General features: G+C 41.0%; 1 long non-coding RNA gene across 1 annotated transcript in view; it reads left to right on the top strand.

Annotated features, from left to right (window-relative positions):
- Positions 1-12,353, top strand: part of LOC112648231 (uncharacterized) — a 32,514-nt gene extending 20,161 nt beyond the window's left edge. The window contains exons 3-4 of the long non-coding RNA XR_003128838.3: positions 11,289-11,370; positions 11,715-12,353. This is a non-coding gene — a long non-coding RNA (uncharacterized LOC112648231). The remainder of the gene's footprint in view (positions 1-11,288; positions 11,371-11,714) is intronic.
- Positions 12,354-13,712: the final 1,359 nt, after the last annotated feature.

The following is a 13,712-nucleotide window of genomic DNA, read 5'->3' as shown; positions in this document are numbered from 1 at the left end:
CAAGGCCACAGGACTAGGTGGTGTAGGAGTCTAAGGCATTGTTCATGCAACTTACTTGTGTCTTTAGAATCTTCTTGAGTCCTATTTTCTATATATTATTTTTACTTGCTGATCAATTGCTGGTGAGCATACTCTCAACCTGCAAGTTGCCAGACCAGATGTCACATAGTTCATAATGGGTAGCTTGCTTTGCATTGATGTCCTGAATGTCTCTGCCAAGGTTCTGTAGCCCTATTTCTTAATAAAATAAATTAAAATAAAATAAAATAAAAGAATTGTTATCTGAAGAAGAGAGCATAGCTTTGTTCCCAAACCCCAGAGGTCTGCATTGTGTTTCTCCTACTAGAACTTGCCAAAAATAAGCATCCCTCTTTGCCACTGATACTTTGAATATGGCTGGACCTGTTAGGTCATATGATCAAAAATTGCTGTAGAACCTCCTCTTGCTTTGGATACTATTCACAATTGGTAATCTTTGGGTTATTTAGTAGATGGGTTGTGGTAACACATCAAAAATGATACATAGTGCTTTTAAAACCAAAAAAGCCCCTGCATTTCCATGAGGTTTACCTCCTACTCTATGGTATACAGGTATGTAAGTAAGTTATCCATGGTGCTTGCTACTTTCTGCTACTCAGGTCCAATTAGCATGCTACCAATTAACGGAGCATCATAATTTATGTGGAATGTTTAGATGATTAAGGTATCTTTAGCCTAGATTATTGCAGAAAGCAAGAAAGTTCGTGTAGCCCTGAGGCAAATCCTTGCCAGTTGAAAGCAAATGGCTGCTGGTGGGTCTTGTAAATTGATATAGAGTAAAAAAGCTTTCACTGGATCAATAGCTATATTTTAGGAGTTAGGGTCTGAGATGATTTGCTCCAATATAAATATTTTATATATATATATATAAATATATATATATATATATATATTTGGAAAAACAACTTCAAAAAGTGCCTGATTGACTTATGATAATCTACAATCATTCTCCAAAATTTACCTAACTTCTTCACAGTCCAAAAAGGTGTGTTAAATGACAATGTGAAAGTAATCACAGTCTTGGGATCTTTCAAGTCTGTGATGGTGTTACTAGAGTTGACAATTTCCCTGAGGATGCAATATTGGTTTTCATTTACTATTCTTATTAGAACACGATGCTCCAGGATGCTTTTCTTAACTGTTTTAACTGTTGCTACTAAAATAGCCATCAGTCCATGGGTCCCAAAGGCAATGTAGTGATTCTATCAGTTGCCTAGCATGCCTATTCTATTATACACTAGGAACTTGGGAAATAACCATATAATGGGTCCATGGACCTGTTGTGCTCACTATGGGGTGGACTTGAGCCAAAACATCATATTTCCTGTGCTCTATAAACCCCTGGTGGACTGGACTACAGTGAGTTTTGGTGTCCTCAGGGGTTAGCATCAAGTTAGAAGGCTATGTTAGTTTCCTACAGTTGCCCATAATAAATCACCACAAACTTGGCAGCTTTAAACAACAGAAATGTATTCTCTCATAGTTTTGGAGACCAGAAGTCAGAAATTAAGGTGTTGGCAGGGCTAACATCTCTCTGAAGGCTCTGAAGGGAGGATCTTTCCTTACCACTTCCAGCTTCTGATGGCTCCTATTGGCTCCATGAATTCTTTGGCTTGTGGTTGCATAAGTCTGATCTCTGCCTCCATCTTCACATAGCCTTCTTTGCTATGTCTCTGTCTCTTGTAAGGTATTTCAATTGGATTTACGTCCCATGCTAGTCTAGTATGATCCCTATAATTACATCTGCAAAGACACTATTTCCAAATAAGATCACATCCTGAGGTTCCAGGTAAACATGAATTTTGGGGGTCATTAGCCAACCCACTACAGAGTCAGTGTCTAGAAATTCCATAAAAGTATGAGTTTTTCCCTTTTCCCTGTATACAGCCAGTATAGCAAATGAATGCTATTTATACTAGATTATGGGAACTGGCTGATAAAGCATATCAAATTAATTCTGGATCCCAAACACTAACTTACTACTATATAGGGGGCCTATATCTAAAGCCCCTCCCTGAAGGAATTTTTTAAAAAACTAACATTGGGTTGCAGAACTTTCCAGTCTACATAACAGCTGTCATGTAATTGGCTACTTTGGTACTTAAAGGGTACTTAAAGAGTATAGCCATAAAAAAAAGGAGAGCATAATAGTTAAACAATGACAAAAGGCAATGAAAAACAACAGAAACAGAAAATAAGGCAATAGCCCATAGTCCACCAGGCTTTATCATACTCTCCCACCCTCAGCTTCTAATTACTTATTCTTCTATCCTGATCAAAATCTGGATTAAGGAGTGTGCCAGCTGAGTAGATGCCCAGGGCACCAATTAATAAGGAAGCAGTAAAAAAATCAATGGAATACATTGGCTAAATGGTGCAAATTAATGCAGATCTTCACAGGAGAATTTTTGTGTAACTGGTGAAAATGTAATTTGATCATATACTCACCAAACTAGACAGCAATCTCAAATGGAATTTTAAAAATATTTCTGTCCCACTGGAGAAATATTGAACAAGTATCTAAAAGAGTACTTTTAGAAGTACTCTTGGCTGGAAGAGGAGTCAAATTAGTAGACTTCCTGAAAGAGTCACCTCTTTGGTCTATTTTGCCTTTATATCTGTCTTTGTCCCCATCATAGCCTTTAACTGGTTTTCTCTATGTCTCAGCTGTGACCCAAACTCCTCTGAGTTAATCTCTTTTCCGTTTGATGTCTTTTCCAGTTCATAAATACTCTCAGAGAATTTAAAATAGCAGTTCTTGAAATGTGGAATGGCTGAATTGAATTTGCTAGTTTCCCCTCTTTCTCCAGGGGAAGGTGGCAACCCTTTCAGAAGGTAGTCAAGCACTTGGTTAAATTATTTCCCATTGTCTCATGGGACCCAGATAATATGCCTACGAAGATGAGAGGTTTAGAGTGCTTTGTAAAAAGATATCAAGTGGGATTATGGATATGGTGGCTGCTTCTCAAAGCTTTCAGTAATGTCTTACAGAAGCAAACTTCTTTATCTATACAATGGAATACTATTCAGCCATAAAATACTAATTCTAATTCTAATTCTAATTCTAATTCTAATTCTAATACTAGTCAGGTATAAAAAAGAAGGAAATCTTGCCACCTTCAACAACATGGATGAAACTTGAGACATTTGCTAAGTGAAATAAGTCAAACAGAGAAAGATGAATACTGTATGATTTCACTCACATGTGGAACCTAAAAAAACAAAAACAAAAGCTCATAGAAAAAAGATCAGATTTGTGGTTACCAGAGGTCAAGGAAATTGACTGAAGGTGGTCAAAAGGTACAAACTTCCAGTTATAAGGTAAGTAAGTGGGGCACCTATGTGGCTCAGTGGTTGAGCATCTCAGGTTGTGATCCCGGGGTCCTGGGACTGAGTCCTGCATCAGGCTCCCTAAAGGGAGCCTGCTTCTCCCTCTGCCTGTCTCTGTGTCTCTTATGAGTAAATAAACAAACAAACAAACAAATAAATAAATAAATAAAATCTTTAAAAAGAAATAAGGTAAGTAAGTATGGAGGATGGATGCAATGTACACCATGATGACTGATTAACATGCTATATCCTATACTTGAAACTTGCTGAGAGAATAGATCCTAAAAGTTCTTTCACAAGGGAAAACATTTTTTTCTAACTATATAAGGTTATGGATGTTAGCTCAAACTTATTGTCATAATCATTTCACACTGTGTGTCAAGTTATTGTGCTGTATACCTTAAATTTATGCTATATGCCAATTAAATCTTAATAAAACTAAAAATTTTTTTTTTTTTTCTATTTTACATGGCCCATTTGAATAAAACGAAAGGAAAAAATAGCTTTATTAAAGAGCAGTCCTGGGCAGCCCGGGTGGCTCAGCAGTTTACCATCGCCTTCGGCCTGGGACGTGATCCTGAAGACCCGGGATTGAGTCCTACATCAGGCTCCCTGCATGAAGCCTGCTTCTCCCTCTGCCTGTGTCTCTGCCTCTCTCTCTCTTTCATGAATAAATAAGTAAAATCTTAAAAAATAAATAAATAAAGAGCATTCCTTTCCAAAAGGGCAAAAAAATCACTTGCAGAATTGCCAAAGTGAAATTTTCTGATCCAATCTAAAGTTAATGTGAACTAAGCCAGGGATGCTGGACACAGAGGAAAGTTAAGACTGGCCTGGCTGGAGCCAGAGTAATGAGAAGAACATGGTCCCTAAGCCACTACTAGATAGACGGGAGCAGCTATGCAACATAGTGCCCAGACTGTTAGAACATATGGAAGGGTGGTGGAAGCAGTTCACCCTAGGTGCAGACAGGAAAGGGGTGCATGATCTGTAGAGATTTTTTTAAGGTTTATTTTTTATTTTATTTTTTTAAAGATTTTATTTATTTATCCATGGGACACACACACACACACACACACACACACACACACAGAGACACAGGCAGAGAGAGAAGCAGGCTCCATGCAGGGAGCCTGATGGGACTCCATCGCGGGACTCCAGCATCACGCCCTGGGCCAATGGCAGGCGCTAAACCGCTGAGCCACCCAGGGATCCCCTGTAAGGAAGTGTTTTAAAAGATTTTATTTATTTATTTATGAGAGATACACAGAGAGAGGCATAGACACAGGCAGAGGGAGAAGCAGGCTCCTCGCAGGGCGCCTGATGAGGAACTTGATCCCAGGACCCCAGGATCATGCCCTGAGCCAAAGGCAGATACTCAACCACTGAGCCACCCAGGCCTCCCTGATCTGCAGAGAATTTAAAACACTAATAAAATCTGTACTGGTTTGGCACCAGGAGCTCATTTCTGCTGAAGTTCACATTTTTAACCCTGTTCCTGCCCTTAAAAAGTGGATTTGAAATTAACTAGGATAGCGTAGTGATTGTGCGAGTAGAAAAAGAACTTGAGTGACTTCAATTCAATTATTCTATGTGACCTTTGGGAGTGTTTATTTGTGCTAAAAATTGAAAATAGTGAAACAGAGACTGAACAGCAATGTGTAATACTATTGTTGGCAAGTAGAAATTTTCATTCATATGTGAACCATTTTACTGATTTTTTTCATTTTACTGATTTCAAGTAATATTTTTAAAATTGAAATGTATTTTCCTTTCTTGGTTGTTAATTATTTTAAAACTGAAGAATGAACCAAGAAAATAAAATATCACATTTGTGTTATTTAATAGTTGCCTAAAGGGAACCTTTTATAAACATTTCCATTTTATTAATATTTACTTATTAGTTACTGGACAATTATGTACATATTACTATATTACTATATCAGACTATAACCAAAGGATCAAAGCTCAGACTGCTAGGTAGATATAAACACTATTGAATAAATATTATACCTTTTTTTAGTATTGTATTATTGATTTTATTTTTATTTTATCCTTTCTACTGCCGCAATTATGTATATGACGTGCAATAAAAGAAAATTCATTGCCTGCAATTCTAATTCTACTCTGACCATTGTTACTATTTGTTTCATTTCATAAAAATTATCAAAAATAACTTCATTGTTTAAGGTGCAGGGTGTTTATTTTTTTTTAATTTATTTATTTATGATAGTCACACAGAGAGAGAGAGAGAGAGGCACAGACATAGGCAGAGGGAGAAACAGGCTCCATGCACCGGGAGCCCGACGTGGGATTCGATCCCGGGTCTCCAGGATCGCACCCTGCGCCAAAGGCAGGCGCTAAACCGCTGCGCCACCCAGGGATCCCAAGGTGCAGGGTGTTTAAAATGACCTCTTCTGGGCTTCAAATGAGTGAGTAATATGGACATTCAGTGATGACTACATGGGGGTTTTAGTATACTGTCTCCTCTCTGTCTCTTTCTATCTCTGTCTCCCAGCATCTATCTATCCATCCATATAAAGTTTTCCATAATAAAAGACAAAAAAATATATAGGTACTGAATGCAAATTGTCAAGGGTGATATCTGGAGGGATGAGAGGGTCAAGGTTATAAAGGTAGCCATTGTGGGATGAAACAGTAAGTGGATATTGGACTTGAGTAAATTCCTGGCATCATTCAATGTGTCTCCTTAAGTATAGCGAGTATAAAGTTAGATACAGGGGATCCCTGGGAGGCTCAGCAGTTTGGTGCCTGCCTTCGGCCCAGGGCATGATCCTGGAGTCCCGGGATCAAGTCCCACATCGGGCTCCTTGCATGGAGCCTGCTTCTCCCTCTGCCTGTGTCTCTGCCCTCTCCCTCTCTCTCTCTGTATCTCTCATGAATAAATAAATACAATCTTTAATAAACAAACAAACATTCAAAGGTTCAGGGAGGCAACAGACTCAGGCAAATTCATCATCGCTACAACTTTTAAAATGACCAAAGTAGGGGCACCTGGGTGGCTTAGTTAATCATCTGCCTTCGGCTTGGGTCATGATTTCAGAGGTCTGGGATGGAGCCTCATGCCCATCTGTCAGGCTCCGTGCTCCACAGGGAGCCTACTTCTCCCTCTCCCTCTGTCTACTGCTCCCCCTGCTTGTGCTCACACTGTCTCTGTCAAATAATAAATAAAATCTTTAAAAAAAATAAAATGAAAAAAATAATCTTTAAAAAGGAGGTGAGGCACTTGGGTAGCTCAGTTAAGTGCCTGACTCTTGATTTTTGGCTCAGGTCATGATCTCAAAGTTGTGAGAGCGAGTCCCACATCTGGCTCTGGGCTCAGTGGAGAGTATGCTTGAGATTCTCTCTCTCTCCCTCTCCCTCTGCCCCTCTCCCTGCTCTCTCTCTCTCTCTAAATCTTTAAAAAATTAAATGAAATTACAAAAGCAGCTCTCAGATTTTTGTTACTATTGTGCATATCCCTTGGGATTCTGGGGACCCCAGAATGAAAGAATCTGGGGTAGATAACATATTATTGTTTTCCCTTGTGGGCTACATGGAAGAAGTTAATTTGGGTAAAGGGAGTAGCAGTAATTGAGGCCCACTAATAAAATAACATCAGGAACTAAAGAGTTCTGGTGGCAAATGATATTCCTCTGGTGTCTGCTTCCATTAAGATCCTTTGTAATCACAGAAGTCATCAAATCCCAGTAAAGTAGAATTCCTGGAATCCTAAAATGAAGAACGATGGACCCAGAACCGTAGAGCCCAAGGTGGAGGCTGGTCTAAGTGATGGGGAGGATTTCTGCTTCCTGCTTCCTGCTTCCTTCTTTCCTCCCCATGCAATCATGCCATGTGTCATAACTTCCATGAACTTGCATTTGTAAGGCTCTTTACTAATTCAGATCTGTACAAGTGCAGTTGTTTAGTTGTGTTGAGAAAATAAGCTATTTGAAAATGGAATTCAGTTTAATGGATTTCTGAGTTGCTTTTTAGAACTAATTTTTTAACGTTACCTTTTTTGACTTCATGGTAATTTCTGTGTCACCCCCAGTGGAAGGTGGTTGAGTATAACCTTGACTGTAAGTGAGGGTGATGATGAGGGGAAGTAAAATCCCATCATAGCCCAGCAAACTCCTTAGAACAGAATGGCAGCGATTTGTGTTCTAATGGTAGTTGGTTAGGCCTTCGCATGAGGATCTCACCCTAACCACCTTTTCTCTACAAGGCACTGGCTTCATATCAACTTTGCCCTGCATCTCTTTATCTTTTCCCTCTCTTTCCTATATTCCCCACCACTTAGCCCTCTTGCATTGAATCATAGAACTTCAGAGGCTAGCAAGGCTTTACAGCTAATTTAATCCAACCCTCTCGTTTAACAGATGAGGAAACGGGAGTCCCATAGGTTGGGCAATTGGCCTGTGATTTATCAGCCAGGCTATGACAGAGCTTTGCCTAAAAATGAGGTTTTCCTTCTCATCTAGGACTCTTGCACAAAACTATGCTGTTGCCATGGTTCTGGAGCTAGCAGTCAGACGTATGAGGTACTTATGGATGGATGAATGCACAGCATCAAACAATAGCTCTCTCGATAAAAAGAAAACCTGGCTGGTGATTGAAACCTCTGAGCCACAGGCAGCGAAAGAAGTAAAAGGCTCCACAGCCTGCTGCCCTGCCTCAGGGCGGACCAGTGCAGGAGATGTGGAAAGTGGGTGGGCAGAGACTTGGGTGAGGCCCTGGCTCCACTGTGTCCCAGATGGATCATGCGGGAAGCCCTTTGGTTGCATGACACTGTTGTAGGCACCCTGTGGATTTTACATCACCCAAAGCTATAAATGGTTTTGCATTAAAAAAAAAAAAATTACAGGTCTCCCACAGCCCACAAAAATATGCTCCACCCAAAAAGAAGCCCATAATTTGACTGCATCCAGCTGGGTTAAACAAAATCGGAGCCAAGGTTGCTCTGTATTGTCCTGAGAGGTGGCCTAGCATTAGCAAGAATGAAAGAAATGTAAAATTACTCACAATGGGCTGGATTTTTCTCCATAGGGAAAGCTCTAATAGTTACACAGCAAGACCTTGGCGTCAGCCAGGTAAGGTCTACTAGCTGCATGAAAATCACTTTCAAGCTATTATTTATAATTTTATAGCATCTCACATTTGCAAATTGCCTAGCGATGAATTGAGGCAATTTCTTTTAGCAATTCTGAGTGGGAGGTTTAGGATTTTAACTCTTCTTTTACTAAGGCACAAAGATATTGAGACAAATACATGCCTGGACAGTCTTTGTTGGCCATGGCCTGTAGTCTGTGACTTGACCCATTTTAAGATGACCAAATGTTCCAATTTGCCTGGGATGGAGAGGTTTCCTAGGATGTGGGACTTTCAGTGCTAAAACCAGGACAGCCCCAGGCAAACCAAGACAGTTGGTCACTCTATCTCACTGAATGATGTTGCCTGTGCCTGACGCTAATTCCTGGCCATTTCACTCTGCATGTCTTAAGTGAATATGGCTCTATTTCTTTTGAATCCTAATCTGTTTTACTTGCTGTGGTTCAGAAAGCAGAGCCTGAAAGCAGTTTTTGCTGCCTTCTCATGTTAGAATATCTTAAAATAGTATTTAATAGCTAATTGCTCCATTTAGGGAATTCAGATGACTACCACTGACCTCTGACATGTTTTTGGTATTGTGTGTCCAAAAGGTAAAGCAAAACACAGTCAAGGGAATATGATTTCATGTTTAAATTAAATAATTTGGGGATTCCCAGGTGGCTCAGCTGGTTAAGCACCTGCCTTCAGCTCAGGTCATGATCCTGGGGTCCTAAGATCAAGCCCAGAGTCAGGCTCCCTGCTCAGCAAGGAGTCTGCTTCTCCCTCTTCCCCTCCCCCAACCCCACTCATATTCTTTCTCTCTCTCTCTCAAATAAATTAAAATATTTTTAAAAATAAATTAAGTAGTCTAACTTGGATGCCATTCTGTTTCCCTACACACACAAGTCACACTTTATTTATTTATTTTTTCCAGTTTTTTCTTTTTCTTTTTTTACATTAAAATTTTTTTTCATTTTTTAAAATTTAAATTCAATTTGCCAACATATAATATAACACCCAGTGCTCATCCATCCCATCAAGTGCCCTCCTCAGTGCCCATCACCCACTTACCCCATCTGCCCACCCACCTCCTTTGTTTGTTTCCCAGAGTTAGGAGTCTCTCATGTTTTGTCTCTCTCTCTAATTTTTCCCACTCTGAAAAAAAAAAAAAACAAATTTACCCACTCCATTAAAAGTCACACTTTTATACTTGGGATATTTTCTTTGACAGGAAAATATTTAAACTTCTACAAATTAGGGGGCCACCGGGATAGATAGAAGGAAACAGTTTACCTCTGGTTAAGGAACACTGAGTAAAAATCAGTCCCAACTAGAATCATAGACTATTTCATCACAGGGGAAGACAATAAGGGCCATGCACGCCAACATTATTATTAGTAAGATGTCATAAATTGGATAAAGCTTTCATTAGCATTATAAGATCAAAAATCCAGAGAAGTCTAAGTGAGGCAATATAACCATTGGCAGGGCCTATTGGAGTGAAGTGTCAGGAGACAGGTCGGAGGGCAAGCAGGCCCCAAACAAATCCCAACTAAGAGTCTCAAATGCAGATTAGCCTTTATCTGCAAAGTTCTGTTCCTATCTCAATCCATTGCCTGCCCGCCCCGCCCCCAACCCCCCCCCCCCCCCCCATGGTGGGAGATAGCAAGACCTATTTAAAGAAGGTTGGGGAAGCATAGAGAGTGCAGAGAAGGAATCATACAGACTCAGAACTGGATTGAGGGTCAGGGCAGACAGACAGCTGCCTTAGGTGCCAGTTTCTAAAGAGTACTTTCAAAAATAAAGTAGAAATGTGGTGCCAAATAAGCTCGACACAAGATTCCACATATAACTGGTAAAATGTCAAAGTGGCCTCCCTTCAGTGCTGTAGACCGTGTCTTCCAGTGACAGTAAAATGGCACTCTTCCCCCACGTCACACCCTCACCACCACTCCATCAACTTGAAAGGCACCCAAGTCTTAACCCATCTGGGAATCCGATTTCTTGCTCTGCCCTAGAGAAAAGCCTAGGGTATTTTTCATGCCAACCACTGCTGAACCAGGTTGGTCCTGGAGAAATTATTATTCCCCAAAGCATGCAGTTGTAAATGGTAGGGATTAACACTGTGGCCCTGAGGTAGTTACTTTAAAAAGTGATGACAGTCTATCCTCTTTAAGGATCTTTATGTCATAGTACAGAGCCAGAACATCAGCCCCAAATCCTTCTTTTGTTTTTCTGAGTTTCTCTTTTGGGACACTGTGTCCTTAGGTGAATTGGTTCATCCTGACCTCAGCAGGTCCAAAAGTATTGTCTGAGGCCTGGCTTTGATAAACCAACCACAGGAGCTTCCATTGCCTTGGAACCTTTGACTATGCTTTAGTTAGCATATGGCCTAGGCAGGAAGGCCCTCGGGTTATAGCTACTCTCTGGGCACCAAGAGTGTGAACTGACCTCAGAGCCAGGGATCCACTGGACCATCCATTCAAACTAACAAGGACATCAATGAAGAGTAGACAAGCTCTGCTGGATTGTGCTGTGCCGGCATTTGACAGCCCTGTTTGGTCCACTTGGGTTATTTGCCTACCTTTGAATTAATGACAATGATTAGAATGATGACATCTTTGGACTGGTCAACTTGGTTGGGCGTATTTCCCAGTGACGCCAGATGAGAGATGGGGCATGGTGATGGGCAGCCTCAGTAGGACTTGATGTGGTAGGGAGGTGTAAGTCCCCAAAGAAATGAAGAAGTATGTTATTAAGACAAAAGGACAACTGCCATTTCTGGGTGAGGTCCTATTTTTTTTAATACTCTCTCATGGCCTACACAGGATCAGCGTTTTTACAAGATTCCTACTTTTGGCAGGAAGTGGAAGATCCACAACGAGATGGTCTATTTTCCCCTGACTGCAGGTAAAGGATGAACATGATTTTACTACAATCCATTTGAAACATTATTAAAGTGCTGGTGGGAATACAACCCAGCTTTTCTTTAAAGATATAGTTGAGTCAGAAAAATAATATAATGGATATATTTTAATAGAAAGGAAACAAAACTCCCCTATACTTCCCCAAATCAGATGAATGGAAAAGTCATCTGAGGAAAATGGTGGCCTTCCCTCAGCAAAAAGCTTGCTCCAGGGGGCCAGGTGCAGGCACTCCATCATTAGCTCTTACCAAGCCGCAGGGTGGGAAGAGGCAAATACGGTATCCCCTCTCCCTCTCCCTGCCTCCATCTGTCTGTCTCTCCATTTCAGAAATTCAAGAACCGAGACTTGAAAAAGTGGCACGCAAGGAGTGTCCTTGGTGGCTGTGGATATGCTCAGCACCTGACATTTTTTCTGAACAGAGCCTGGGAGAGAAGGGACATCACTGACGCCTGATTCACATATGGAAATGTAGGTCCTCTTGCACGGGCTCCTTTAGCCTCCACCGGAGTATTTTCTGAGAATGGGCCAGGCTGTGCCCTCTCCATCTGCTTCCATTTGTCCAGGAGACTCAGATAAGTGGTGCTTAGAAGGTGGCAAAGCAGGCGATTGAAGTTTGTCTTCATTCTCCCGGTACCCAGGGCCCTCTGTGGTCCGCTAGTTTTCAACAGCAGGAGAGGGAAGGATGTGATCTTGGTCCTTTTGCATTAGGATAAAGGAGCTGCCCTCAAAACCAAAGAATGGTAACGCTTCATTCTTGACTCTAAACAGGAAAGATCTTGCCCCTTTGGAATAGAATTTTAGGAAAATAGAAACAGAGGGTACCTGGGTGGCTCAGTCTTTGTTAAGCGTCTGCCTTTGGCTCCGGTCATGAAGTTGGGGTCCTAGGATCAAGCCCTGCCTTAGGGCTCCCTGCTCCTCCAAGAGCCAGCTTCTCCCTCTGCCTCTTCGTCTGCTTGTGCACTTTCTCTCTCTGTCAAATAAATAAATAAAAATTTTTTAAAAAAGGAAAGAGAACCAGAGACAGCTCTTCCCCAGCCTCCCAGAATCACACCATGACTGTTTCTGCAAGATTAAGAGATTCGTGACATTTGGGGGCACTGGGTGCTAGGGAAAGTGGTAATTTCTATTTTTTTTTACTCCCTACAAGTTTTCTGTGTCTAGTAGAAGCAGTAGCCAGGGACCACTCTAATCTAGTTCCTTTGGAAATAGGCTGGCTTATTCCAAGGAGAGGCTGGGGGCAAAAGGGTCTGGATGCCGCCACACAAGCAGAGGTGGTGCCCTCCAGTCACTGTTGGATTTCTCTCCTCTTTCTCCAGTCCTCGCCACTGGTGCTGGTCTCACCTTACTATGCTTCTCTCTCCCAAGGCTCCAGCGGCCCAGAAATCAAGCTCACCTAAACCTCTGACTGCTGCCAACCCCAGTACTTTCCCCTTGGGTCTAGGTTTCAATCATCCATCCTTGCAACCATTACTATCAGCTGTTTGATTGGTGGTTATTTGCTGAAGTACTTTTTAATTAATTTATTTGTTTTAAATTAATCTCTACACCCAACATGGTGCTCAAAGAGTCACACGCTTTGCTGGCTGAGCCAATCAGGCAACCCTATTTGTCAAAGTACTTGAAAGCAAATACCAGACATCATATTATTTCACCTCTGGATCTCTCAAAATATTGACTTAAAAAAAAACAAAAACAAACCCATAACCACAATGCTATTATCACACCTACTAAAATTAACAACACTACTTTGGTATCATGCATTCCTGTCTGTAATTAAATTTCCCTTATTGTCTCTCAAGCATCTTTTTACAGCTGGTTTATTTAATCAGGACCCAAACAAGGTCTTCATATTACACTTGCTTATCATTTAAGCATTTAAAATTAATTTCCATGTCCCTGAATAGTTTTGTTTTGAGCTTATTTTTAAAAAGCCACCAAATAGCATACCTTGTCCTATCCAATTATAATGCTTAGGGGGTTTTATTGCTATTGTTGTTCAGTTTTTTTGTTTGTTTGTTTCAAAGGAGATGAGACCTGGCCATGCGGGGAGGGGCATTAAGATACTGGCATCTGAAGAGGCAAATGGCACTGCAGATTCATCTGCAGACCAGAGACAAAAATAATAATTAGAGCGAGACGTACTCAATGCTTACTCTTTGCCAGCCATTGTTCTACGTGCTTTACATGTAATTATCTCATTTTTAAAAGATAACTGCATTCAGAGATTTTGAGGTGCTGATGGAACAGGAAGAGAGCACTGCCTTGTTTGGTTGGGGGAAGGTTACTCAGTGGGTCACAGAGCTTGTGAGTGTGTCATGTGAGGGA

Source organism: Canis lupus, chromosome 7, assembly GCF_003254725.2.
Source record: "Canis lupus dingo isolate Sandy chromosome 7, ASM325472v2, whole genome shotgun sequence".
NCBI lineage: Eukaryota > Metazoa > Chordata > Mammalia > Carnivora > Canidae > Canis > Canis lupus.
The sequence above is the reverse complement of the archived record's forward strand: the minus strand, read 5'-3'. Positions and strand labels throughout refer to the sequence as shown.